Below are 27,934 nucleotides of genomic sequence, written 5' to 3'. Positions count from 1 at the left end.
AGTTGCTCCTACATTCTTTAGCCTAAATGGAATGACATTCCAACAAAAGGTTCCCCATGTAGAGGTTAAAGATGTCTTTTCTTGATCCCCAGGAGCTATTTTGATCTAATTATAGCTGGAGAATCCATCCATTAGTGAGTACATCTCATACCCAATAGTCATATTGACTATCATATCAATGTTTGGCAGTGGAAAGTCGTCCTTCAGACAAGCTTTGTTGAGATCTCTAAAGTCTATGCAAACCCTAATAGATTTGACAGTCTTTGACATAGGTACTATGTTTGAAATCCATTCCACATAGTCTATAGCTCTGATAAATCCCGATTTTAGCAATTTTTCTAGCTTATCCTTGACTAGAAGTGTCACGTGAGGGTGCATCTTATGGATTTTTTGCTTGACTGGTTTAACTCTTGGTGTGATAAAATGATGGTGTGTGATAAAATCAGGATCCAGGCCTGGCATATCAGAGTACGTCCATGCAAAATTGATCTTCTTTTCTGAAAAGAGATGAGTGAAATCTTTCAATTCTTTTGCTAATAGTGATTGAGATAAGTGAATGATGTGTGGTGTCTCTTGACTCCCAATGTTCATTGGCTGAGTTGGCTTAATCAATATAGGAGACCATTCATGGAAGTGACTTGATAGTCTATCAAGTATCTCACCTTCAAGTGCCTCAGAGAGGTTTTCACCCTTAGGTACATCCTTTATTATCTCTTTTTTAGATTCTAACACCGCCACAATGTGGTTTTGGCCATTAGATCTTTTATTTTTATTTTTCTGATTTTTGTGACTAAGATACTTGATGTCTATTTCAGTCATGTCTTCACTTTGTTCATTAGTGGAAGAGTACATGGGTTCAATTGTGTTGAGGTAATAGGCTAGCGTATAGTCATTGTAAAAAGTAGGTACATTCATGTGTTGGTCTTGTAGACTACAGTCAATTAATTCAAGATGTACCATTGATAGAGTGTGGACAGGTTTGAGGGAGTTCATGGTATTGTCATCACAACTATGAATTGAAAGGTCGAGTTCTAGAAGACTACCTTGCATAAATATCTTGAGACCAAGAAGAGTCAAAACATAATTATTAAAGTTCATGTTAATATTTAGTTGACCTAATCCAATAGACCTACTTGTGGCATCATTCTCTATACCAGACTAGACTTCATATCATAATTCAATAGTAACAAGATCAATAGACAGATTCTCATCATTTACATTAGATGATCCAAAGTTTGATGTTGAGTAAACATTGTCATAAAAAAGACTATTGTCAAAGTCATCAGAGTTGTTAGATGAAGTTTCTGAGTCTTCTTCAAGTGATTGAGTGAATGTATGTATGGTATCAACACCAACATCTTTAATGCTACAAGTTCCTTCAATATTTGGCTCATTTATCATTTATATCTGACATACCTGTTGACATAGCCTTGATGGTTCTGTGAGTCCCTATCATCTACTCCATTCAAATTCCTCTAGACTAATGATTGGTTTTGCTTATGTAGCTTCCAATTCTTCTTGTGTAGTCCCATACCTAATTTGTTCTATCTTATTAAAGGAGTATATAATAGATGAACTTTTTTTTGGTATTCTTCCTTCTTTCAGCCCTTGTTCATAGTATTCGTATCTTTTTAGTCTAATTTCCTATATCTCCTTTTCTAGCTTTAAGAGCATCAACTCTTGAGTGTCATCTGTGATATCACTGAACTCTTTTGGAGTTTCTAAAATGGATTTATTGAAGAGGTGGTTTGGACCCCATTCATACTCATTTGAGTCAGTCTCTGAATCTTCTAATTGTTGCCTACCAGTGTATGTGATTGGAACTTTTAGGGGTGCAAACAGTTCTCTGATTCTTTCTACTTCATCTCTCATATCTTCTAGAACTTCAACTCCTTGTATTGTTGTAGATGACACCATTGGAACTTGAGTACTGACTGTTTCTTCTCTCTTGATTGCTAGTTCCTCTTTTTCTTTTCTACACTCTTCTTGAGTTTGTTGAGTGTCAACTTCCTATGATGTTAAAGGCGATATCCTTTTCTTCCACTTAGACTTAGAAGCATGTTTTTGGTTTGATGTCTTTTCTGGATTATATCCCATTCTAGCCTTATCATTTATGGACTTTGTTTGCAGCTAAATTGGTTCAATGATACCCTCTTGACGTTTTCCTAGGGGACCTGTACCTGAATATCCCATGTGTTGGATCATTTTGTAGCCGAGACCATATTGGATTGGAAAAATCTCATAATGTCGTACTTTCTTGTTTTGATTATCTTCCTTAAAAATCCATTTAACAACATCTTCTTCTATTTCATCTGCCAAAGAAGTAGAAGACTTTACGAAAACACCATCATATATGATATTCAAAGTTGAAGTTTGTGTTTTCATAGCCTCTGATGGTTTGCCCAACTATTTTGGTGATGGAGGGAGAGAGACTAATGAAAGTACTAGTTCTATCTTGTAACCATCCATGTCGGTATTTGTAATCTTCAATTTATTTTTTAAGTCCTCCATCAAAGCTTCTGGACTTTCATTTGTAGAGGCTTCCCTATTATGAGGCACAAATGTATCAACACCTTTTGTTAATGCATTATAGGGGAGATTTGTATCAGTTGGAATACTGACTTCAACTCTATTATAAGGAAATTTTAAGCATTGATGGTATGTGGATGGAACTGCCTTCATTTCACGAACCCATGACCTGCCCAGTAAGATATTGCATGACAAAGGAAGATCAAGTACCTGGAAAATGACATATCTTTCGATAGGTCCCACCCTGATTGGTAATGATACTAGACCCTTACAGGTCCTTTCTTCTTCATCATAGGCCTTAATTGTTATTTTCTTGGTTGGATCAATGACATTTTCAAAAAATCCTAGTTGTGTAAGAAGATTGTAAGTACAAATATTCAACCCTGTGCCTCCATCTATCAAAACATGTTTAATTCTATGTTTACGGATCATGGCTTCAATATGCAATGGCTAGTTATGTGGATGATTTAGTGATTTTCCATCTTCTTCAAAGAAGGTCAGATGGTGAGGTGAATTCAGATGACCCACCATAGATTGAAACCGATCAATATCTAAATCTTTTGGAACATTAGTGATGAGCAAGGTATTGTCCAAGATCTCTTTGTGAGAAGAAGAGTTTTTTAGTAATTCAAAGATGGAAATTTGAGCATTTGTCCTTTTCAACTGTTCAACAATGCTATATCTAGAGGATGATGATGAAGTTAGCTGTTTAAATTTATCAAATGTTGATTATTTTTGTTTGTTTGACAAGGTTGGTAGGTTTGATGTTGTTTGAGAAGGAGTTGAAGAACTAGCTCCTCAGAGAGTGACTTTCTTTTAAGAACAGGTCATAGCATTTGCATGTCGTGATTCATTTTGTTTTTCTTTGATTATAATCACATTGCAATATTTAGGTTGGGAATACTCAATCATGTTGATGATGTTGTCATTGTTGGTAAAAGTGTAATTTACTTTGGTATCTCCTTTTGTCTTTGAGGAATCACCTTGTTCATAAACAGGTAAAGGGTCCTTAAATGCTTTGTGATCAACATTTGTCGGGTGATTCCTAACAACAATTTTACCAGCATCTATGAGATCTTGAATCTCATGCTTGAGCTTCATGCAGTTGTTTGTGTTATGACCTTTAACTTGATGATAATTGCAGTATTCATTTTCTCTCCATCATTTTGGTTTGACTTCTGGATCATATGGCTTAGAATTATCTGGTAACGTTATCAAATCATTTGCCAATAAATTTTTGAAATAGGATTCATATGATTCTTCCAGAAGAGTGAATTTGCATCTAGGTTTTGAAGGCCAAGGTTTCTCTTTTAACCACTCTTTTACTTTCTTCAAAGGATTTTCTACTGCGGTTTTAGCTGCTATGAGTGCTTGCGTACCACTAGCCAAGTTAAATATTGTGGGCTTTGAGTTGGTTTTTGTAATGCCCTAAAAATGGTCATCTAAACCATGAGCCCCTAATCTTGACATCATCACCAAGGTCCTAACCAAAGGCAATTAAATAAATCTTGAGCACACAATTAATTTCTAAAATCATCAAATGTCACATGGAAAAATCAATAACCAATATTAATTAAAAATTTATTTAATTAATTGATCATTCCAAGTAAATCATTTTTTAAACAGTTATCCTATTTATTTTATTGAATATCCTAACATATTTAATTAAATAAATCAATTTACCATTAAATCATCAAAAAGAGGAATTAAATTGAAAAAAAAGAACTAAAATTGAGAAAAGAAATCAATTTGAGATAATCTTGAAAAAAAAATTAAAAATTGATAAATAATCTCAAAGAAAGCAATTAAAACAATTAAATCTCAAAATTGAATGAAATAGAGAATAAATCAGTTTTTCCTGATTTTATCTTAATTTTAGTTCAATTTCCTTTAAAACTGAGAAAAGCATCCAATCACATTAATTCACCTGGATTGTGCTTCCTCTTGGAAAATCTTGACTTCTCATCATCATTTGATCTTAGTCATTGGTTTCTTTCTAAATTTTCTATAAATTCAGGCTCTCATCTCTCATTCAAGGATCCTAGAGAATATATTGTTGTTATGTTGTTTTTTCTCTAGTTTCATTGAGAATTGTCATTGAGATATTTCATATTTCTTAAATCATTTAACTTAAATATTCATATATTTCTTAAATCATGTTAGACTAATCTTGCATATCCAGTTTAAATCTTGCATCCATCTAGCTTAAATCCATGCTCATATAGATAAAAAATCCTTCATTTAGGTGTTGTCTAGTCATTGGATAGCTTAGCAATATGAGAGCAATCTAAACTCATCTGGTTTGACAATAGGTGTCAGTTGATCTTCTTTTAATGCAACAAATGCCCATCCACTATCTGCTGGATCTTCATCAGAGTCATCTGTAAACCCTTCATCTGCATAGTAACATGACTTATCTCTGTTTTCTTAAATTTGTATCTCTGATAGTCGGGGTTAGGTTTATATGTTCTTTTTACTTCCTCTCTTAGTCTTGAATGTCTATCAAGACACCTAGATGCCACATGACCAACTTTATTGCAATTAAAATATTTGAAAGGTGCTTTATCTTCATACTTACTTCCTACTGGACCTTTAGGCATCTTCATTGCAAATAGTGCTTCAAGTTCTTCATTTTCTCTCTTGATATCTTCAAGTTATTTTGCATAAAGTACTTTTCAATCAGATTTGTCAGATGATGATGATGATGATGATGATGATGATGATGATGATGATGATGATGATGATGATGATGATGATGATGATGATGATGACGATGATGATAATGATGATTCTTTGAAGGCTATATCAGTCTTGATTGTAGCAACAAGACCAAATTATTCAAGCTCGAATACTGAAAGTTTCCCAACCAAAGTATCTCTAGATACTGATGTATTAGGCATTTTTCTCAACTCATTAATATTTGTCACTTTCATTTTGTAAGCTAGTGACAAATCTCTTAAAACTTTAGAAACAATTTCATCTTCACTTAAAGATCCTCCACAACATTGTATTCCTAAAACAATTTCATTAACTCTTTCCATAAATGCAGAAATTCTTTCATCCTCTTCCATTTTTTAATTTTCATACCTAACCCGGTAACATTCCAATTTTATAATTTTGACAGTGGAATCTCCTTCATTCAATATTTCTATTTTATGCCAAATAGCTTTTGCAATAGATCTGTCTGATAATCCCATGATTTATTGATCTGATAATGCACTTAGAAGTGCTTCTCTTGCTTTGTAATCACTCTCCAAGTCTTTAGCCAAGGTCAGCAGATTAGGTTTATTTTGATTAGGAGCAACATACCCATTCTTTGTAACATCCCATATATCTCTTCCAATGTAATTCAAATGTGTTTCCATTCTGATCTTCCATATACCATAGTTAGTTCCATCAACTTTGGAACTATCCTTCCTGAAGATATTTGCTGCCATAGGATCTCATCAAGCTATTTGGCTTTACAAAAAGAGGACTAGGCTCTAATAACAATTGTTAGGAACTGGGAAGGAGAACTGAGAGGGGGGTGAATCAGTTGTCAATAAATTATAACCCAAAACCAATTATTTCAACTTAAAACTCAGTGTCGGTAAAATAGATTAATGGTTATAGCAATACCGGTACAACTTAATGCATGAAACAAAAAGAAAAACACATCCACAACACATGACACAAAGGTTTTGACATGGAAACCTTGTAAGGGGAAAAACCATGGTGGGAAACCTTACCCACAATTAGATGATACTACTGTAGATAGTAAGTGAATACAATAATGGGTTCTGCACATGCAGAAAGGCCAATCACCTAGAGCTCACTGCTCAATCACAAACTAGGAGTCACACTGACTACAATTGGATGGTTAAATCCAATAACAATGTACTACTTTAGTATAGCATCTACAATGCTAGATTTAGTACCGGTTTAAGCTCTGACCATGATTGCTAAATACCTTCATAACCTTTCCTTCAACCTTCAGATAATATCTATGTTATTTGCACAAGGATCTGCTTATTTTTTCTCTTCACAATGATCTCAACATGTACACATATTTTCCAAATAGGATCTTATAATTATTTATACAAAACCTAAGACCTCATGATTAGGTCAGCTCCCTAAAGATATTACATTTACAAAATAAATCTTGATGCAATACAATATGTTGGCCTCAATACATTTACACATTATCCAATCAATAAACCATTTCCAAAACGTGTCGTGTTGATCTGGAATATGATATCTTGTACCGGTCCATAACCTAGATATATCTACCGGTTAAGGAAAATATGTGAACCCAATCAAACCAGTAAGTAAAACATCAAATGAAAACATCCAATCCATGTCTTTGACATAATCAAATGATCTCTAGATGATAACAAGTCATCATCAACTTCCTAAGCTACAAGTGAAATATACGAGCTACCAATGAAACATATAAGTTGTCGGTGAAACATATACCGGTGACTGTGCATAAGACAATATCCATACTGGGACCACAATGTGTCAGTTAAACAACAAACCAATATAACCAAAGTGCCAAATCAATAATGTAGACCTCCAGAAAGATAAGTGTTGACATCAATGACAAAACCAATGCAACACATGACGAAGTCATCCATAATACCAATACAAGTGTCCTTAATACTAGTGTCTTATACAATGGTCTCATTAATAACCAGTATCTCAATATGTGTCTGTATATTTTTTATAACTGGTGGCTCAATTTCTACTATCTTGATGTTCTTCAAAACTATCAGTGGAGTACCCATAATTCCTTTACCTTTCCTTTCAATCGGTGTATCTACAATCTCAATTTTTGTCTTCGGTGAAGTGAAGAATCTTCTATGCTCTCCCAAAAATTTGATCCAAGCCTTTTGTGTCTCCTTTATCACTTCATTCCTTCTCCCTAACATGCGGCTAGTTATTTTGTGTTTGTTGTTAAAGACCTTTCTATTAGTAGCCTCTATTGTTTTCTCCATCTCATCTAGAGCTATGGTAACACAGATAGCTACAAGTTCCTGGATCTTAATGTGTTTGTCTTCTTGCATTGCAGATAACCTTCTAGCATCTAACATGTTGTATAACTCTACCGATATTTGATTTTCTATTTCAATTAATAATTTTTTTATAGATATTTAAATATAGAAGCACTACTTCCTCTACCTCTCTTTGTTCATCAACTTCTAATGTATCATAGTAAGACTTAACATTTTTCAGTATTCCATCCTTACTGATTTCATCAATAATTTCAGCACAAGTCTTAGGCAGAATAATTGTTACATTACTAGTCTCAAGTGCCAAGTCAATGTCACTTATCTTCCTCCTCCTAGTAGTACCAGATGTAGCTGATGGTGTCGCCTTAGGTGCCTGCTTCTATTTTGGTGATTTGATGGTAACCTTCCTAACCGGCTGCTTCTTTGCTTCCAACTTAGGTTCCCCACAACTCTTTTGAAAGATAACAGTGTATTATCTTCAGATTCAGATTTTGCAGTCACAGGGTCAATGTGAACTACCGGATCCTTCATCTTTCTCCTTTTCTCTAGGAAATCATCAATAAGAGCCTTAATGTCTGTAGAAACTTCATGTACAAACTTGCTTGCCTTTCCTTCTTTTTTTTCCCTCTTCTTTCAGTTGAACTCACTTTCAACCTCAAGAGTCTTTTGTTGTGTAATTCTACAAATTTTTTCTACTTCATCTATATTTGCATCAAGTAGAACTTTTGCATATGCATCAAGAATTAATACATCAAACTCATAGCCCATTTCAACTATCCAAATCTTCTAGGGCTTGATCACCTCCATGAGGGTCTCATCTTTCTTGAACATGAAACATATGTTGGTAGAGAATTTCTCTACTATATGCTTAGGTACTCTTATTCTAGATCTCATAGATTAATGAAAAGCTTTGAAGTAACCCCATAATTTATTATCTCTAAGACTTCCCAATGCAGCAATGTATTATTACCTAAGCTATCTTCCTACCAAGATGTCAAAATCTCATTGCTTCCTTTTAGAATCGGGAGTATCATTCTAAAATTATAATATTAAACATACCAACAAATTTCCATACTGGAAGGTGCCTTTATCACCTTTAATCTTCCCTAAATTGATCAATAACTCCTCAAGCATCTTGTGACAAAGATATAACTTGATATTTTCTCTCATCATCCTATATGTGGCCAAAATACATGAACTAGAAACTAAATTTGGTTGATTAGACTGAGTTACCTTGTAGCCCATGATCATGCTACCAAAATTAATGTCGATGTCAGTGATGGTGCTCACCTTCATTGATCTCTTGTTTGATGTGACCCCAATGATCTTCCTTACAAAGTCATTTGATACTTTCTTGTCTAGATGGTTTCCTATCACTGACAAACCTATAATTGTTCAAATGGCTTCTTTAGTGATTTTGTAGGGTCGTTCCATCCGTATGAATTCCCCATGTACTCTTCTCAGTACACATCTTAATATCTCATCCTCAAACTTTAGAATATCTAGAATATGAGTGAACTCTAGATCTTTGATGTGTTGATATGTTGGTTTGATCTTACTAGATTCTCCCATGAGTTCATTCATATACATCCCCTTGATCTTTGAAGTGCCTAAGTCCTCTATATGATAATTAATATAGGCCCTAACATCTTCTACATATATCACTCCCTCTGAAACATGAGAAAATGATCCAACCAAATCTTCCTTGGTAGCCACATGTGGATACCATTTGAAAATTGGCCTGGGGTGATCCTTAACCTCTATTACAGTTGGATTTGCAATGAAAATAGGAGAAGAAGATGATCCTGATTCCATGATTCAAAAAAATACCTTTAGAATGCTTCCAATGAAAACCTCTAATAAATCCTTCTAGATGTCAGCATGATCACTAAAGAAGAAATTTGATCACCTCTGAATAGCTTTTAGTTGCACTAAGTTGCTCTGAATTTCTCTAAAATCTCTTTGAATGCTGGGTGATTAACAATGAAGTGTAATTGACCTTTTATCCATCTAAAAAACCCTAATATCTTGTTGACATAAATGACTACTGGTGAATGATACTGGATCTCGCTCTGAACATATCAATGCCAGATAATCCTCTCTGATATCTAGAACATCTTCTAGAATCTATTCTAGGGGCATATGCATTATCTTCCATGAAATTTTCCTACCCCTAAGGCGTTTGCCTTAGTTACCAGTTGAGCTCACTACTGGTGCAGGAGAAGTCCCTTTTTCCAAATAGATAACTGGGATATTCCCATATGATGATTGCTCTTCAGTCTTCCTAACCCATCTCTAAGTGTGATCATGCTAGGTTTTAGTAACCTTCTCTTTGCCTTTATCATTTGATCCTCCATTGCCTACCTATGAATTTATGCTTCTGCAGAACTTAGCAATATGTCCAATTTCATTTCATGCATAACATGTAACATTGTTCTTTTGAATTGCTTTGCTAAAACTAGTGAAATTGCTTGACCTACATTGATTGGCCATATGTCCAAATTTTCCACAAGTATAGCATTTTACATTCATTCTGCAATGTTTTGTCTTATGACCAAACTTATTACATTTAGAACATTTACCGGGAGTAGAATCAAGGTTCTAATTTGTTTTGTTTCTACATTGCCTAGCCATGTGTCCAAATTTATTACAAACAAAACATCTACCATTGAATTTATAAGAATTGAATTTTCTTACTAGTGTCTTATGGTTTTGACCATCATTAGCAGTACCAGAACTCTGTCCTTTCTCAAATCCAAGTCTACTAGAATCTCCAATCAGCCTATGTCTCTTCAATAAGTCATCAAGCTGAGCTGAGCTCATTTTGAATTTTTCTTTGTACTCACTAGAAACAGTTAAGTCTTCTCTTAGTATCATCATTTGTCTCTCAAGCTCTTGTTTATTGCTCTAGGATTACACCAAATCAGACCTTAACATCTCATTTTCATGAGTCACCCTACCACATTCTTCAAATTTTTTCTATAGGGATACGACAAGACTTTCTTCCTTTTTATTTCTATCCTCAATCTCCTTAGACATCCTAATAGTCATAGTTTGTATTTCATACTTCATAACCATGTTCTCTTTACTCAATTTCTGACATTGTTCCTTTAGTGCATTTTCATCATCTTGATTTTGCAAAAGTTCCTTCCTCCTAGCTTGAACATATGAAAGTCTCTCTTCTAGGACAAGAACGAATTCCTTAGCGGAATTCAACTCATCTTGAGCTTTAAATTATTCAATCTTTCAGAATCATAATCTTCAAGTGCCATCTCAAGCTGCTTCTCCAAAGCCATATTCAATGATTTCAGTTTTAGGATCTTCCTCAAGCTGTTAAACTTCCTTCGAGGCACAAGACTCTCATACCAAATGTTGGAAACCAATAACACTGAGAGGGGGTGAATCAATGTTATATTAGAATAGAAGATTTTAATCCCAACAAAACATTCATACACCAACCAGTATATTGGTATAAACAAAATTGAAAGAAGTCATGCAATCAATAAGCCAAACACATAAATGAGAAACATAACACACAAATTTATATATGGAATACCTCAAAGAGGAAAAACCATGCTCGGATTTGTGACCCACAATATCAATTCATGGGCCATATGAAGAGATATTACAATATATGATGGGGCATGCACTTGTAGGAAGGCTTATAGCCTAGAGCATACTGCTAATCATAATGGGAGCCTCATTGAATACATAACAATCAAGACAACAATTTGGGTTAAAACCCTAAACCTCAATACCAAAATAACCCTTATAATGAATTCCTCAAATACATAGTCTCTCTGAATGATTTCACATCATATTACATTTTCATGTCTATAATCATATCCTCATGTGTCACAAAATGATCTATCAAACTGACCTATATACCCTATATAATTTACATGCCTTATGTCAACTTACGAAGATATATACAATATCATATTTATATGTCGACTAGATAACATAAATGAATAAGAATTAAAACAATTTGATTATGCTAGATCCAAGATGTGTTGACCTTCGATACCAATGAACTTTTCTATACCATGTCGGTCTGCATTGTCGGTAACCAAAGAAATCTTCTACCCTACTGATACTAGTGTCGGTGCTGGCTTAAAGTCTGTGAAGTGCCTACCAGTACATCATATGAAGCTGGCACCCAAAATCTTATTACCATCAATGATAACATAATGAAACCAACCAATAGAGTGTCAATTGCCAACACAACCAATATACAATAAGATGCAAAATATGTACAAGTGAAGGGCTCTCATCTGATGGAGATGTGCATAATGATTCACTATGAGCATATGCCTTAGATTGGTGACTGATCAATATGATCCACTAACAGATGAGTAAAGTGCAGGTATGCAAGTAAACTAGAAGTGTTAGAAAGCCCATAAGCAAGCTAGACTAGTAGTGTAAAGAGTACCGATTGAGTGATTAGTTGGTGACAGACTCTAAACCAACATAGTGAACTTATCTGAGCTAGATTTAGACAAAGGATGCCATGTAGGAACAAAGTGTCTAACATACAATAGTCGGTGAAGTGTGTTTTAATGAGGCAGTTGAAGAGTCAGTCGATATTAAATGAAGACTGTAAAAATCATGAGTGAGTTGAAGAAGTTTGTGGCTCGACGAAGATCAATGGATGACTCATGTATGCTGATCAATGCATGATATGTGATCTCCTTGTCGACTTGGAGAAGAAAACTACTGGAACATTAATGGTGATTTATACAAAGTAGAGTCATGCTTGTCAAAAATAGAAAACATGTACAGATAGAAGGAGATATGGAAGTGCAGTGTTGCCTTCTTGCAGGAGATTGATCTCAAATGATAGACTTGATGAGATCCAATCCGATTCAAGTCAGTGAATAAAACCCTAAGTGTCCCAAAGTTTGAATCAATGTTTTCGAGGGAAAGTAAATAAATAAATATGCAGATCAAATATCAAAAACATGATGCCAGTTGTGAGAAGGGTGTGTGCTTGAGTGAACATAGTTTAGATCAAACTGAGAAGAGTACTATAACTAAGTATCTGAAGAAGAACCATAGAAAAGGTGTAACCGGTAATGAAGTAGTCACTAGTGAGGAGGGACCTCAAGGAGATCAATCTAGATCAGTCAGCAAGAGTAAACACAATGGAAACACATAGATATGATGGAGGCAATGCAAAATAGATATTTTTATTGCATGAAATTTGATTACATACAAACAGTAACAACCGGGTTTCAATATACCGAGACATAGGCCTAGTAGAATAGGTCACAACTAGGACCTTGAATCGAAAGATCTATCTTCTAGGCACTGTCTATATATCTAATACTCTAATTGATTCTAATTGATTTTCAATTGATTACATTCCAAAGAATTATTACAAATATATATCGATCCAAAGGATTGAGTCAACCCAAAAGCGATAAAAAATTGAAGAACAAGACCTAATGTACAAAATGAACAAGGTTGACTTCCGCCAAGAGATTCCTCTAGAAAATCCAAAGGATCAAATGTAGAAGTTTGGCCACACACCAAGAAACATTGAGATCAATGTCCAAGGCTCTACAAGCTTCGTAATGGGTTCTGATAGATCACTAGAATAGGTCTCAGGCAATGGGTAACAAAAGAACAACCAATAACAAGAAACAGTCAAGGAAACCAGTAGTGATATCTTTCTGAAAAGTGATCTAGATGAGATATAGTTTGGAAGCAAGAAATATGATCAAATATTCAAGTAGAATCCAACTCCACAAGATCTGATGAGCCAAAATCGAGACACAGAGAAAGGAAAAATGAAACTGCAAACAAAAAAAAAAGCATAAAATAAAATTTTTTTGGTTGATGCAAGATTGCTATTAACTGGGGATGCTCATGCATTAGACATCTGGGGTTAATGAAAAAGTGAGCCTCTCACTTTCCTGGGGAGGGAAATCATGGTGGTGTACCTCTTCCTAATAAATCCAAGATGAATCTTCAACTAGTCTTCTCTTCCACTTCACAAGATATTCTTTGTACTGACTATTCCAGGTGCTATGCCCAATCCTATTATCCAAAATCTCTTCAATCCGATCTGGTTCTTTCTGGGGCAATTGTTTCTCCAAGTTTGCAACACTGTCCTCACTGAATTCTAGTTCATGGTACTCATAAAGATCTGCAATGTTGAATATAGTTAAAATACTTAGACTATCTGGTAGCCCTACTTCATATGCATTTCCAGAACTGAACTTCTTCAAAATCTTACAGGCTCCAAACTTCTTCATCTCTAACTTATCATAAGTTCCAACTGGGAATCTCTCTTTTCTCAAGTATACCATCACTGTTAGATAGTTCAAATAACCGAAAGATAACCGAGAGGGGAGGGGGGTGAATCACTTGTCTCAGATTACAAGAACCATTAGCAATTTAAACTTTACTACCGAAACCCAAAACATTAATACCAGAATAGCAGTTAAACCAATTTAAGAATAAACAATAATAATAGAATAAAATCCATCCACATAACACCAAGATGTATATGTAGAAAACTTGGTAAAGGGAAAAACCATGGTGGGATGCCTACCCATAGTCAGATAATACTTATGCAATAAGTATGTGAATTATAATTGAGTGGCCTGCACTTGCAAGAAGGCCAACAACCTAGAGTTCACTGCTCATTATAAAAAGAGCCTCACTGACTATATATAAATTCAGACTTTAATCCAGAGAAGTGTTGAACTGCAAAAGATAGCATCTCCCATGCTTGAGTACAGATTCGGTTAAGCTCAATTGTAGAGGACTAAATCCTCTTACATAAACTTAAGTTGATCTCCAATGATCGACCAACTCCTCTGCCTGAATGATATTACATTATTTGCACATTACATTCCTTGACCATGACCTTTTTCAAAAACCATGATGATCTACAATAAGATTTTACATCTATTTATAGAAACCCTCGACCCTAAACAATCAGGTCAGCCACTAGATAATAAGCCAATTACATAATTACAAACCATGTTGGCCTAATGCCAAATAAATAATATGAAACACATATGACATCCTGAAAATACATCAATAGGTCCTATACACATGTTACATTAAAGTCGGTCCATAACCTAGATCAATTGGGACCAAGTATAGGTTCATACGCTACAACAATGATTCCAATCACCAAGTCTCGAGCATCTTGAAATTCCATCAGAACCTGCACCAACACCACTTATGCAATTTATCAAAGATTTCTATCAAAAGTTCTATTGGTGAAACCCTTGTCAGAACCAGAAACCAATCTTCTAAGCAAGAAGGATAGCATCTGATCTCTACACCAAAACCAGTTGACCAAATCTAAGCATAAGTATCAAGAACAAGCCAATTCCATCACCAAACTATACTAGAGCCTACCAGATCATGTTGGATACAAGTTAACTAAAAACCACTCATCTTACTGTGACAAGAAGGGTGTCAGTAAAGCATCCAAATATCTAGTGTTGGGATCAATTATAAAACATCAATGCAACGAATAATCAATTCCAACAAATGGCAAACAATCTCCCCCTTTGGCATTGATGGCAACACTAGATGTGAAAAACATCAAGTACCAAGAAATGCCAAACAAGTCTCCCCCTATGGAAGACAACCAACAATCTCCCATAGATATTTCTGAAAATAAATATCTCTCGCCTTTTCCTTTTCTTTTTCACATCAATATCACTCCCCCTTTGATATCAATGCCAAAAATCTAAAAAAATATCAAAGTAGAAACATAAGCCTCTGAATCACAAAGTTGACTACTCTCCCTAAGTAGTAGCATCCCACATCAGTGCTAGAATGAATAGTATCTTTGATAATGCATGCTAGACTGATATCAAACCACATCAATCAAGTCTCTATTGGAGGGGCAGAAACTCCCAATCTATCTTTTAGGTACTCAAATGATTCCTCGGACAAAGGTTTAGTGAAAATATCTGCAATATTCTCTTTAGTGTTTGTTGGTATTATGTATAAGGAAACCACAGTGTGGAAAACACTCTCCTAACACCAATTCGAAGGGGAATCAACCAAGTATATCTTTAAATTCTTTTGTAGAACATTAAGATATACATAAAATAATGAAAAACTAATCACACATAAAACACAACAGAGAGTTAACACCAGATTTATGTGGGAAAACCCTTACGGGTAAAAATCCCACCACCAAAGAGAGATCAATTTATTCATAGTTAACAAAAGGTTACAATAAAGTTATAGATCCTCTTCACAAGCATTTTCTCTTAGAATCTATGTTTGGATCACAGTCATCACCTATGCAGAATACTCAAGCTTCCAGCAAGACTCCACATCATACATCACATAGTAACCTCTCTCACCCCCTCGGTTACATCTTTGGCAACATATATATCAGCCATAGATTACAATGTATTGGTTAAGAATAACCATTATGGAGTCCAATAGTCTATCATTTAGTAACATCCATCCACCTAACCAACATCTAGCTACTCTGATTACATCTTCTATGTCAACTGTTCAACTGTTAGTTTGCACCAATCAGCTAGACATCTAACTACCTGTGTTGGTCGATATTCGTGAGAAAACAATTATCCCACATGCACCCAGGAATCATACCAATTCATATTCAAATACACTGGCAGGAACTTCTAAAGTGACCACGAGCTCATCTTTTACCTCTAACCCGTTTGAGCCCATGACCCACCCAACTCATCGACATAGCATCAGATCATCGACGAGACCACTTCCAAGTTACCCCGATCTCCGATAACCAAGAAGATGGGTCCATCAATCCATAAATGTAGCACCCAACAAGTTCTCCCAATCTCTAATGATACCCTGATCACCAAAGGTGACTCCATCGTGTCATTGGCAAGACAACCAAACTAGCTATCCCAATCCTTGATACCAATGAAGGTGGACTCATCAGGTATTGGTGTAACAATAAACCATGTCATTTCGATCACTGATAAACCAGTGACTCCACTAATGTGGCTCTAAACAGATCGGATCCATCGGCTTATCGAGATATCCTTCAATAGGTAGACCCAATCTCCCAATGACACCACAATGAATCGATTGGGCCACTGACATAGCTTCCATCTTGTCAACCCGATAGCCGATGTGAACCTAAGGCAACTCCATTAGGTATTGGCAAGACAACCAAATAGCTATCTCGATCGTCCGATCTTCCTTTATCTGCTTGATCTCTCTTTTTGTGCTCCACCATGTGGCAGCCCCTAATTGGCTTTGGAGTCCTTGCCTTGCCACCTTAGCATGACCTCACTAATTGCCCAAAATGAAGCTCTTCTTTTTGCACATGCTTTGTCGCCAAGCCACGGGGAATAACTTTCGATCATCTTCCCATCGCGGTATAGCGACAACCATTGGATCATCTTGGACTTACTCACCCAATAGCCGATCACAAGAGGAGGGTTCCATTGGCTCATCAGAAAGAGTCACACTGAAAACAATTCCATTGAGATTGGTTACTCGATTGGGTATCGACGTAAGGCCAAATAGGTCCACCCTATAGCGAATGCTACCCCGTTGACCAAATACGACTTTGTCAAGTCATTGGGATGACTTCAAACCTACTTCTTTGAGCTCTGTTACAATTCAAGACATAGGAAGATAGAATCATCAAGTATCGGTATAGTAAACTAAGACCACTCCTGATGACTGATATCTACTCTGATATGTCAAGTTCATTAGCAAAGGTTATACCGATATAGCTCACATATTTTCTTCACATTGTTTCATAGGCCATAATTAGCCTGATAAGTATGAACAAAGGTCAAGTGAATTAGAGGCACATTTCCAAAAAAATCCCACTTGACGAGGAATTCACTAGACTGCCAAACACTTATAGACATAACTGAGAAACATGGACTCTAAATCCCATCAATGTTGATATACCACTTGATCATAAATCATCACGAAATATAATTTACTGTGTGCATCATTGAGATACCTACAGAGTAGTCACATCTCATTCATGGACATACCTACCTTTTTATGTAGAGGATGGAGGATCTGGTTGCAATCTTGCAAACTAAAGTATAATATGGACCCAAACCCCAATACTCCTATGGTGTTTCAAATGCTCAAAGTGCCTCAATAGGCTCAAAACTTGTCTTCACATTAATCAGGTGTTTCCTCCACCTCCACACACATCAAATAACTTCAACTAACATGTCTCTAAGGTTTTCAAACCCTCAACTCATCAACTGATACAAAAACCCAAATCTAGCCCTTCACTAGGCCTAGTCTCCTGGTAGCCGACTGGACTATTTTTGGCTCTTTTCACACATTTCCCAAAACACCAACCAATTTTAGGACTGATTTAGATACCCAATATCAACCTCTATCAACACCCAAAATATTTCTTATGGTTGTTTTGGAACAAATCATTCAAAAAACTATTGTTCCTAGTCACCGTGAGGGATAATTAGGTCAATTTTGTGAAGGAAGTACCCTCCAAACTTACTTCCAGACTTAACCCTTCTATGAAATCTCTTTTTATGGTCTCAATCCAAGTATTTTCCATGTTTTAAGTCTTGGTTGCACTCCTAGATACCCAAACTCCAAAAACCTCACTAAATCAACCTTACAACTAGGGCTTTCTCAAAATCCCACCTCCAGTCACTTCTAAGACTCAACCAAAGTTAAAACACCTTCACAATGGTGTGTCTAGACACTTCAAAGCATAAAATACCCCCCTTGTTCAATCAGATTCTCTACTGCTACACTCTAGCCTCCATTTTCACTCATTTTCAATCACTTTTCTTCAACTTTCATGCAACTTTCATTGTGTACACCTGCACTCTTCACTCCTTATTTTCAATCATGGGTTAGTAAACTATTGTACATTTAATTAGGCATCTACCCTATGAGAATCAGACCTTTACATTCATAGGATGGATCCATACATGCTTGGAAACTCACAAAATTAGTGAGAAATCACTGATTTTCCTAGGACAGTCAGCAATAAAACAAAAATGATATCTTTTCAGAACTTAAAAACATGTTATTCATGTAAAGAATAGTCTATGGAGTCCCTATAACATAATAATATCAGCCCCTTCACTTAGCAATGCAAGAAAAACATGAAAACACAAGATTTTGATAGCAAATAAAGAGGTTTTTTATTGATTTTTTGGAACAATCCATACAAATCCGTACCAGCATCATCCAACCACACAAAAATGACATTAGAGACTTTATAAGTCCTTCCCCAACCAACTCCAACCAATCTCCAACTGATTAGAATGATTAAAGTGCTTAAACAAGTCATAATCTACTTTCCCTCCAAAACTGGAACTAACCGTTGGAAATCAAGTTTTTAAATTTAAACTTCATTTCTAATGCTTCAATCAACTAAAACCTATCAAATCAATGGGTTTTAATCATTATATTATCATTTAAAGCATATTATTCAACCTATCTAGACTCTTAGGCATCATTAACCCAATTACATAGCTTTTTGGTCCTTAGGCCTTTATCAGGACCTTTAGGACTTTTACAATTTATTGAAATCAATATTAAATAGGCCATTATAGGCTTCAATACATTCCAATTGAATTAATTTGATTCATAAAATCTTCCTGGTATCTTCATTGTCTTCTTAGTTTTGCAGGTTTGCCAGGGTGCTCCTGCACCATACTCCCCACCAATTAAAATACTCTTGTCCGAAGAGTGATGTTGCTGCCTCCAAACATCAGATTGTTTTTGCCCCCTTACAAATCTTGATTGAGGGATGAAATAATCCCTAAAAGTCACCTTCTTTTTGCTTCTCAAACCTGTAGTCACATCACACATTAGATTAGAAACAAAACATGTATTTTGCTGCTCTTGTTTAGGACATTGCTGCTCATAACCAGTCTATACATCTGCTCTTCTCTGATCCACTTGTTGTACCTACAACTTCTCTTTCACACTCACATATCCCTACTCAACAATAGGACATTTTACTGAGCCAACTTGCACAAAAGATAAATCCCATAAATCATCATGAAGAGGACTATTCTTCCTCATAGTCTTCTGCAAATTAACATCTTCCTTCCAACCAGTATCTTCTTGTCTTTCAACCTACCTTATCATTGGTAAATGCTCCCCAAAACATATTATAGGATTCTCTTTCAAGACCCCCAAAGGTAAAGGATTTAACTTATATTTTTGACCATATTTATGAACCAAATATGTGTTATCAAAACCATCATGTATTGTTCTTCTACTATGTTGCCAAGGTCTTCCTAATATCAAATGTGCACAAGTCATAGGGACCACATCACATAATACCTTATCTTGATATGGACCAATAGAAAAATTTACATAAGCCTTCAAACTAACGTCTACATGCTACTATTAGGTAACCCAAGTGGCCTTGTAGGGATTAGGATGATCAAATGGTACAATTCCTAACTTGGTTATCATATCAAGAGACACAAGATTACTATGTGATCCTGAATCAATGATTACCTTACATATCTTTCCTTTGCATAAACAAGTAGTTCTGAAGATTGTTACCTTTGGTTCTTGCTGAAGTTTCTCACCTTGCCTTACCATCAAGAAGTCACCTTCAAGGACAGGGTCTGCTCTCTTTGATTCTTCTTTCTTCTCATCTTCTTATACCATATTCACTCTTCTATCTCTGGCTTGATCTGATTCAATCCACTTAGGACATCTAAATGATTGGTGCCCAATCTCATTGCAATGAAAACACTTACTTGTAGAGATTCCACTTCCTCTTCCAAATCCGCCACCTCTATGGTTGTATCCTCCTCTTGGTTCTGGAAAACTTTCTTTACCTTTCTCATTGCTGCCTTGCCCTTGATCTCTATTACCTCTTCCTCTATTAGAAATGCCTCCTCTTCCACCATTACCTAATCTTTCTTGTATTCTTTTCACCTTCTCTTCTGCTCTAATTGCCAACTAATAACATTCGCCTATTATTTTCGGTATTTGTAGACCAATCTCATCTTGGAAATTAAATCTTAAGCCATTTATATACCTAGCTACTTTCTCATCTTCTTCCTCATATCCTCCTCTGATACCAAGCTTGTGAAATTTCTCAATGTAAGCCATTACATCCATCTCTTTTTGTTTCAAATTCTGTCTCATCCTCTTCACATGAATGGTATAATCAGATGGTAGGAATTGCTCTTTCATCAAACTTTTCATTCTTGACCATGTAGACACTTTTGTTAATCCTCTTGCCATCCTAGCATTCTGAAAACTAGTCCACCATGTCAATGCTATACCTCTCAACTTAGTCTTTGAAAATTTCACTTTCCTCTCCTCTTCCATTTCTTCAAACTCAAAATAGTTATGCAAGCCATCAAGCCATCCTTACACCTCTTCACTATCCATCTTTCCCTGATAGATAGGCAAATCAATATGACTCTTACCTCCACTACCTTGTACTGCTTTCAACAATCTAACAAATCTCTTTACTTTAGGGTCTTCTACACCATATGCTGGTTGCTCATGCATTTCATGCATTTCTTCTTCATCATTGCCTTCTAGGTTGTCTTGCTCTTCTCTTCTCCTATTCCTCTCAAGGTTATCTATCCTTGATTGCATATCTTCTCTCTCCCTTCTCCATTATCTTTCTACTCTTGCTGCATCTTGTTCCCTTCTTTCCCTTCTTTCCCTTTCTAGGATTTCCTTCAATTCTTCTAGTTCTCTTGCCAACTGACTCTTAGGTGCCATAACTAACTTTACCAAAACTGCACCAGATCTTTTACTGATGCTCTGATACCACTTGATGTAGAGGATGTAGGATCTAGTTGCAATCTTGTAAACTAAAGTATAATATGGACCCAAACCCCAACACTCCTATGGTGTTTCAAATGCTCAAAGTGCCTCAATAGGCTCAAAATTTGTCTTCACCTTAATCAGGTGTTTCCTCCACCTCCACACACATCAAATAACTTCAACTAACATGTCTCTAAGGTTTTCAAACCCTCAACTCATCAACTGATACAAAAAGCCAAATCTAGCCCTTCACTAGGCCTAGTCTCCTGGTAGCCGGTTGGACTATTTTTGGCTCTTTTCACACATTTCCCAAAACACCAACCAATGTTATGACTGATTTACATACCCAATATCAACCTCTATCAACACCCAAAATATTGCCTATGGTTGTTTTGGAACAAATCATTCAAAAAACTACTGTCCCTAGTCATTGTGAGGATTAATTAGGTCACTTTTGTGAAGGAAGTACCCTCCAAACTCACTTCCAGACTTAACCCTTTTGTACAATCTCTTTTTATGGTCTCAATCCAAGAATTTTCTAGTTTAAAGTCTTGGTTGCACTCCTAGATACCCAAACTCCAAAAACCTCACTAAATCAACCTTACAACTAGGGCTTTCTCAAAATCCCACCTCCAGTCACTTTTGAGGCTCAACCAAAGTGCAAACACCTTCACAATGGTGTGTCTAGACACTTCAATGCATAAAAGACCCCCCTTGTTTAATCAAATTCTTTGCTGCTACACTCTAGCCTCCATTTTCACTCATTTTCAGTCACTTTTCTTCAACTTTCATGCAACTTTCATGGTGTACACTTGCACTCTTCACTCCTTCCATACATGCTTGGAAACTCACAAAATTAGTGAGAAATCACTGATTTTCCTGGGATAGTTAGCAATAAAACAAAAATGATATCTTTTCAGAACTTCAAAATGTGTTAGTCATGTAAAGAACAGTCTATGGAGTCCCTAAAACATAATAATATCATCCCCTTCACTTAGCAATGCAAGAAAAACATGAAAACACAGGATTTTGACAGCAAATAAAGAGGTTTTTTATTGATTTTCTGGAACAGTCCATACAAATCCATACCAGCATCATCCAACCACACAAAAATGACATTAGAGACTTTATAAGTCCTTCCCCAACTAACTCCATCCAATCTCCAACTGATTAGAATGATTAAAGTGCTTAAACAAGTCATAATCTACTTTCCCTCCAAAACTGGAACTAACTGTTGGAAATCAAGTTTTTAAATTTAAACTTCATTTCTTATGCTTCAATCAACTAAAACCTATCAAATCAATGGGTTTTAATCATGATATGATCATTTAAAGCCTATTAGACCCTTATTCATCCTATCTAGACTCCTAGGCATCATTAACCCAATTACATAGCATTTTGGTCCTTAGGCCTTTATCAGGACCTTTAGGACTTTTACATAATTTATTGAACTCAATATTACAATAGGCAATTATAGGCTTCAATACATTCCAATTGACTTGATTTTCTTCATAAAATCTTCCTGGTATCTTCATTGTCTTCTTAGTTTTGTAGGTTTGCCAGGGTGCTCTTGCACTACCTTCTACTAATATTCCACTACTACTGGATATACATAGAAGCTATCCACTAAGAAAACCATATAATCTATCTCATAGAAAAACATAACTATGTGTCCCAAGAATACAAAACTCTCAATCCAAAAAGGTTAACCGAATGTACCAACATTTGTCACAAACATAGCTGGAAAAGCACCTACAACAAGTGCTAGCACATCCAACTATACATACCTCCAAGGTATACTATATTTCCATGTATCCATGAGTACCTTTAACTGATCAGCCCAAGCCAAAACTCTAAATGAAAAAACCACAATATCATGAACTATCAAGCAAATGATCAGTGTCCTTATAACACAAAACGAAGATCAATGTCAAAATTCCAACTACAGAATCAAGAACTTAAACATGACAACCATGATCTAAAACATCTCATCCAAAGAGATAACATGCTCTATATGAGCACCTCCATATTATGCCATAACGCTAAATGCATCTGAAGAGTGTACCACAACACAATAAAAACAACTTAACAAGAATAACATGTTAAAACATAAACAAGATCTCTACCAAGGACTTATGAATCCTCAAGATGTCACCATCTTTAGTCACATGAAGATCATCCACCATCAAGTGATGAATATACATCACTACCAAACATGGTACCAAGTCTTACATGGCATCATGATAAACATCTTCTTCATGAAGATTGAACCAGACATCAATAGATGTCTAACTTGCCAAAGCATCTCATAAGGCATCTCCATCATCATTCTAAGAGGACCCAGAATTAGAAGAACTCTTATTTTTCTTCTTCTCTCTGCAATCCTTTTGGATATGACCAGTCTACCCACAATTCTAGCACTTCGCTTTGGACTTTGTTGTTTTCCATTTTGAAACTTTTGTTTCTTCTCTTTAAAAGTGAAAATTACTATCTCTGTGCTGCAATGGAAGAGAACAACAAAAGTTTGAAATAAAGACAACAATATGAGGTTTCAGAATTAGAAACCTCCTACACTTTAAGCTTACAAGAGTTTGGCCAGGTGAACCCTTTTAAAGACTATTTTCTCAAAAAAATAGTAAATGATTTGCAGAAAACCACTGTAAATTCCCGCAAACTTTCCTTACTGACAAGTACAACTAACCTAAATGGAAAATGATTTGACTTTTTAAAAGAGGATGAAAAAATGCAACAAAAACCAATAGATAAACCAGTGCCTTATCTGGGCAACAAACTACAACCTGACAAGAGAAACTAGTATACAAATCACAAGTTCCCGATCTATCAACTCTGAATATGCCTGACATACACAGAGTCCTAATTTGCATTAGACTTCATCATCCAATCCACACCGAGAGTACTGATATCAATGACTTTGTTCAAAGTATTTTATATTTTTCTTCTTAAGAAAAAGACTCAGAACAATTTAATTAGATGCCTAACAAATCATTCAAATGAAAAATCCTTGATTACTTAAGTGAAATAAACACTAGCTCAATGACATAGAGACAATGCAAATCTAGACTTTTATTCTCTGGACTGTATATTTAATTCATCTGTCAAAAGGTTACAAGTACTTCATTTTTTGACTCAGAAATTGCTAAGACAAAGGCCTGTATTAATTTTGCCAGAGTTTAGCTACAAAAATTTGTGTCCCCTTTTCTAGGTAGCCTTGGTATCCTTTTATAGAAATCAGGATGCAACAAGCTTCAGACCACCTAGAAGAATAATCTTACCCTAACAATCATTTAATGCAAAAGTTACATATCTATGCCATTGCAGTTGAGGGAGAAACCTAACATTATTTATGGGATACGTGCCTCATTAATTCACTAGGCATTTACTTGAAAAATGGCCAAAAGGGCAGGCTCCTATTACCCAAAAATGATTGCAACAACCGATAGCTTCATAATGTCCATGGATCATCTTGTGCCCAAGAATTGATGAGTTCTTATCAAAGAGAAACATACCATTATGTTCTTTTCATATCTCCCTGTAGATCTCTTAGGTGCCTCTCACCAACCCATTTTCATCTTGAAGCAATGCCAGATGCAACTTGCACAAGTCTGCCGATATTTCTTTTGAATATTTAAAATTATTTGGTACCAATAGATTAGGAAACCTTCTCTCTGAGCACTTTTCCTTTAGTCACCAAGTCACGACCTTTAAAGTTCGGATGAGTTTCCATCACGGTATAGTGACAACCATCTGATCATAAGAAACTAACACACCTTTTAACTTCCCTGAGTAATCCACTTAGAAACAGGCCCCACCACCTAGTCTCTGGTTGTTAAAAACTAAAATGCTACCACACTTGGCCAATAGAAAATCCAATCTTTCTGACTAAAGAATAAACCTTGAGATCCTGAAGTCACTCTCCCAACCATGGATCTTCCTTGAACTTCTTATTCTTTACTTCCTCCGAACTACTCTTCCTTCTCTATTGGGCCCCACTGCTTGGTCGCCATGTCGTGATGAATAACTATCAAGCACTTTTGGGTTGTGGTATAGAGAGAGCCACGAGATCAATAGGAACCTTCTCGATCTTTAGGAAGCCCACCAAACACATAGGAAAAGATACAAGACTTAGGAAAAATTAAAATTTATCAGAACCTACGCAAGCCTAGACTTAAAAGGGGGCCCCTCTTGACGACGCATAGACCCTTCCACTTAAGTGGACAAATGATGAGAAAAGACTTTTAATCAAAAGCAAAGGGATATTTTGAACCTTGAACCTTGAACCGATTTGCAAATTGCTCAAAATAGACATAACACATTCTCACTTGCTTAGTAAAAAATATTACAAAGTCACAACTCACACAAGAGAAATGATTGAACCTTGAACCTTGAACCAAAAAGGTTCAAGGGTTCAAGTTCAAAGCAAATTACAATAATGCGCTTTCCTTACCATAAAACAAAGCCACAAAGAGGAATCCATAAAGCAAGGCTTCATTAGGTCACAAAATTTAGCCTAATTTTTATGAGTCCCAACAGACTTCTTTCCAGGAGACTTAGAACTTTCCTCTAACTTGGATTTAGACTTCTTGTCCTATTTCTTGCCTCTAATGGTGAGAACCTCCTTGACCATCTCAAAAGATTTTCTTCATGTTTCTTCTTATAGTAATGAAAAAACCACACCTTCTATTGTGATCATGGTTGTTGTGCTCCCAATGGTCATTACCAGATGATCCCATGTGTTAGGCAGAGAACATAACAGAAGCATACATCGATCCCCATCATCAATCTTGACTCCTATGGAGGTTAACTATGCAACAATCATGTTGAAAACATTCAGATGATCTTCTAAAGATGAACCCTTGTCCATCTTCAAGGAATACAACTTCTTCCTCAAGAACAACTTATTTACCAAAGACTTTCCCTAATAAATATCACCAAGTTTATTCCACAGAAGATTATCTGTCTTCTCCTCATGAACATTTAACAAAAAAAAGTCTTCCAAATAGAGTTTGATCAACCCTTTGGCTTTTCTGTCTACAAGGTCCCAGTCCTCTTGTTTCATTCCTAAAGGTTTACCTCTTGCCACTGCAATCCAGAGATCTCTATCAACTAGCGAATCTTCAACTTTAAGTTTCCACAACTCAAAGTTGGAGCCATTGAACTTCTTAATGTTCATTCGCCTAGAGGTGTTCGCCATCTTAAACTACAAACATGACAAATACACACTCCACTAGACTCCCATTGAAATCATAATTGGCACAAAGAACCAACCCTACCCAACAAGGATAACAAAATAGGCCAAGCTTTGATACCACTTGTAAGGAAAGTAGAGTGTGGAAAAGGCTCTCCTAACACCAATTCTAAGGGGAATCAAGCAAGTATGTCTTTAAATTATTTTGTGGAACATTAAGATATACATAGACTAATGAAAAAATAATCAAATAGAAAACACAACAAAGAGTTAACACCAGATTTACGTGGGAAAACCCTTACGAGTAAAAAACCCACCACCAAAGAGAGATCACTTTATTCACAATTAACAAAAGGTTACCATAAAGTTACAGATCCTCTTCACACGCATTTTCTCTCAAAATATATGTTTGGATCATAGTCATTACATATGCAGAACACTCAGGCTTCCAAAGGGACTCCACACCATACATCACATAGTAACCTCTCTATTATTCAGTAACATCCATCCACCTAACCAACATTTGGCTACTCTGATTACATCTTCTATGTCAATTGTTCAACTGTCAGTTTGCACCAATCAGTTAGACATCGAACTATTTGCATCGGTCTGTATTCATGAGAAAACAATTATCCCACATGCACCCAGGAATCACATCAGTTTGTATTCAAATACATCGGTAGGAACTTATAAAGTAACCATGAGCTCATCTTTTACCTCTAACTGGTTTGAGCCCATGGCCCACCCAAATCATGGGCATAGCATTAGATCATTGGTGAGACCACTTCCAAGTTACCCCGATCTCCGATGACCAAGAAAATGGGTGCATCAGTCCATTGGTGTAGCACCCAACAGTTTCTCCCGATCTTCGATGATACCCCAATCGCCGAAGGTGACTCCATTGGGTCATCGACAAGACAACCAAACTGGCTACCTTGATCCCTGATGCCAACAAAGGTGGACTCATTGGGTATTGGTATAGCAATAAACCATGTCATCCCAATCACCGATAAACCAACAAATCCACTAATGTGGCTCCAAATAGATCGGCTCCATCGGCTTATCGGGATAACCTTCAATAGGTAGACCCAATCTCTTGATGACACCACAACGACGCGATTGGGCCATCGGCATAGCTTCCATCTCGTCAACTTGATAGCCGATGTCAACCTAAGGAAAGTCCATCAAGTATCGACAAGGCAACCAAACAACTATCCTGATCATCCGATCTTCCTTGATCTACTTGATCTCTCTTTCTGTGCTCCGCCACGTGGCATCCTCTGATTGGCTTCAAAGTCCCTACCCTACCACCTTAGCAAGAACTCACTAATTGCCCAGAATGAAGCTCTTCTTTTTGCATGTGCTTTGTTTCCAAGCCACGGGGAATAACTTTCATTCATCTTCTCATTGCTGTATAGCGACAATCATTGGATCATCCCGGACTTGGTCACTCGATAGTCGATCA

Source organism: Cryptomeria japonica, chromosome 4, assembly GCF_030272615.1.
Source record: "Cryptomeria japonica chromosome 4, Sugi_1.0, whole genome shotgun sequence".
Lineage (NCBI taxonomy): Eukaryota > Viridiplantae > Streptophyta > Pinopsida > Cupressales > Cupressaceae > Cryptomeria > Cryptomeria japonica.
The sequence above is the reverse complement of the archived record's forward strand: the minus strand, read 5'-3'. Positions refer to the sequence as shown.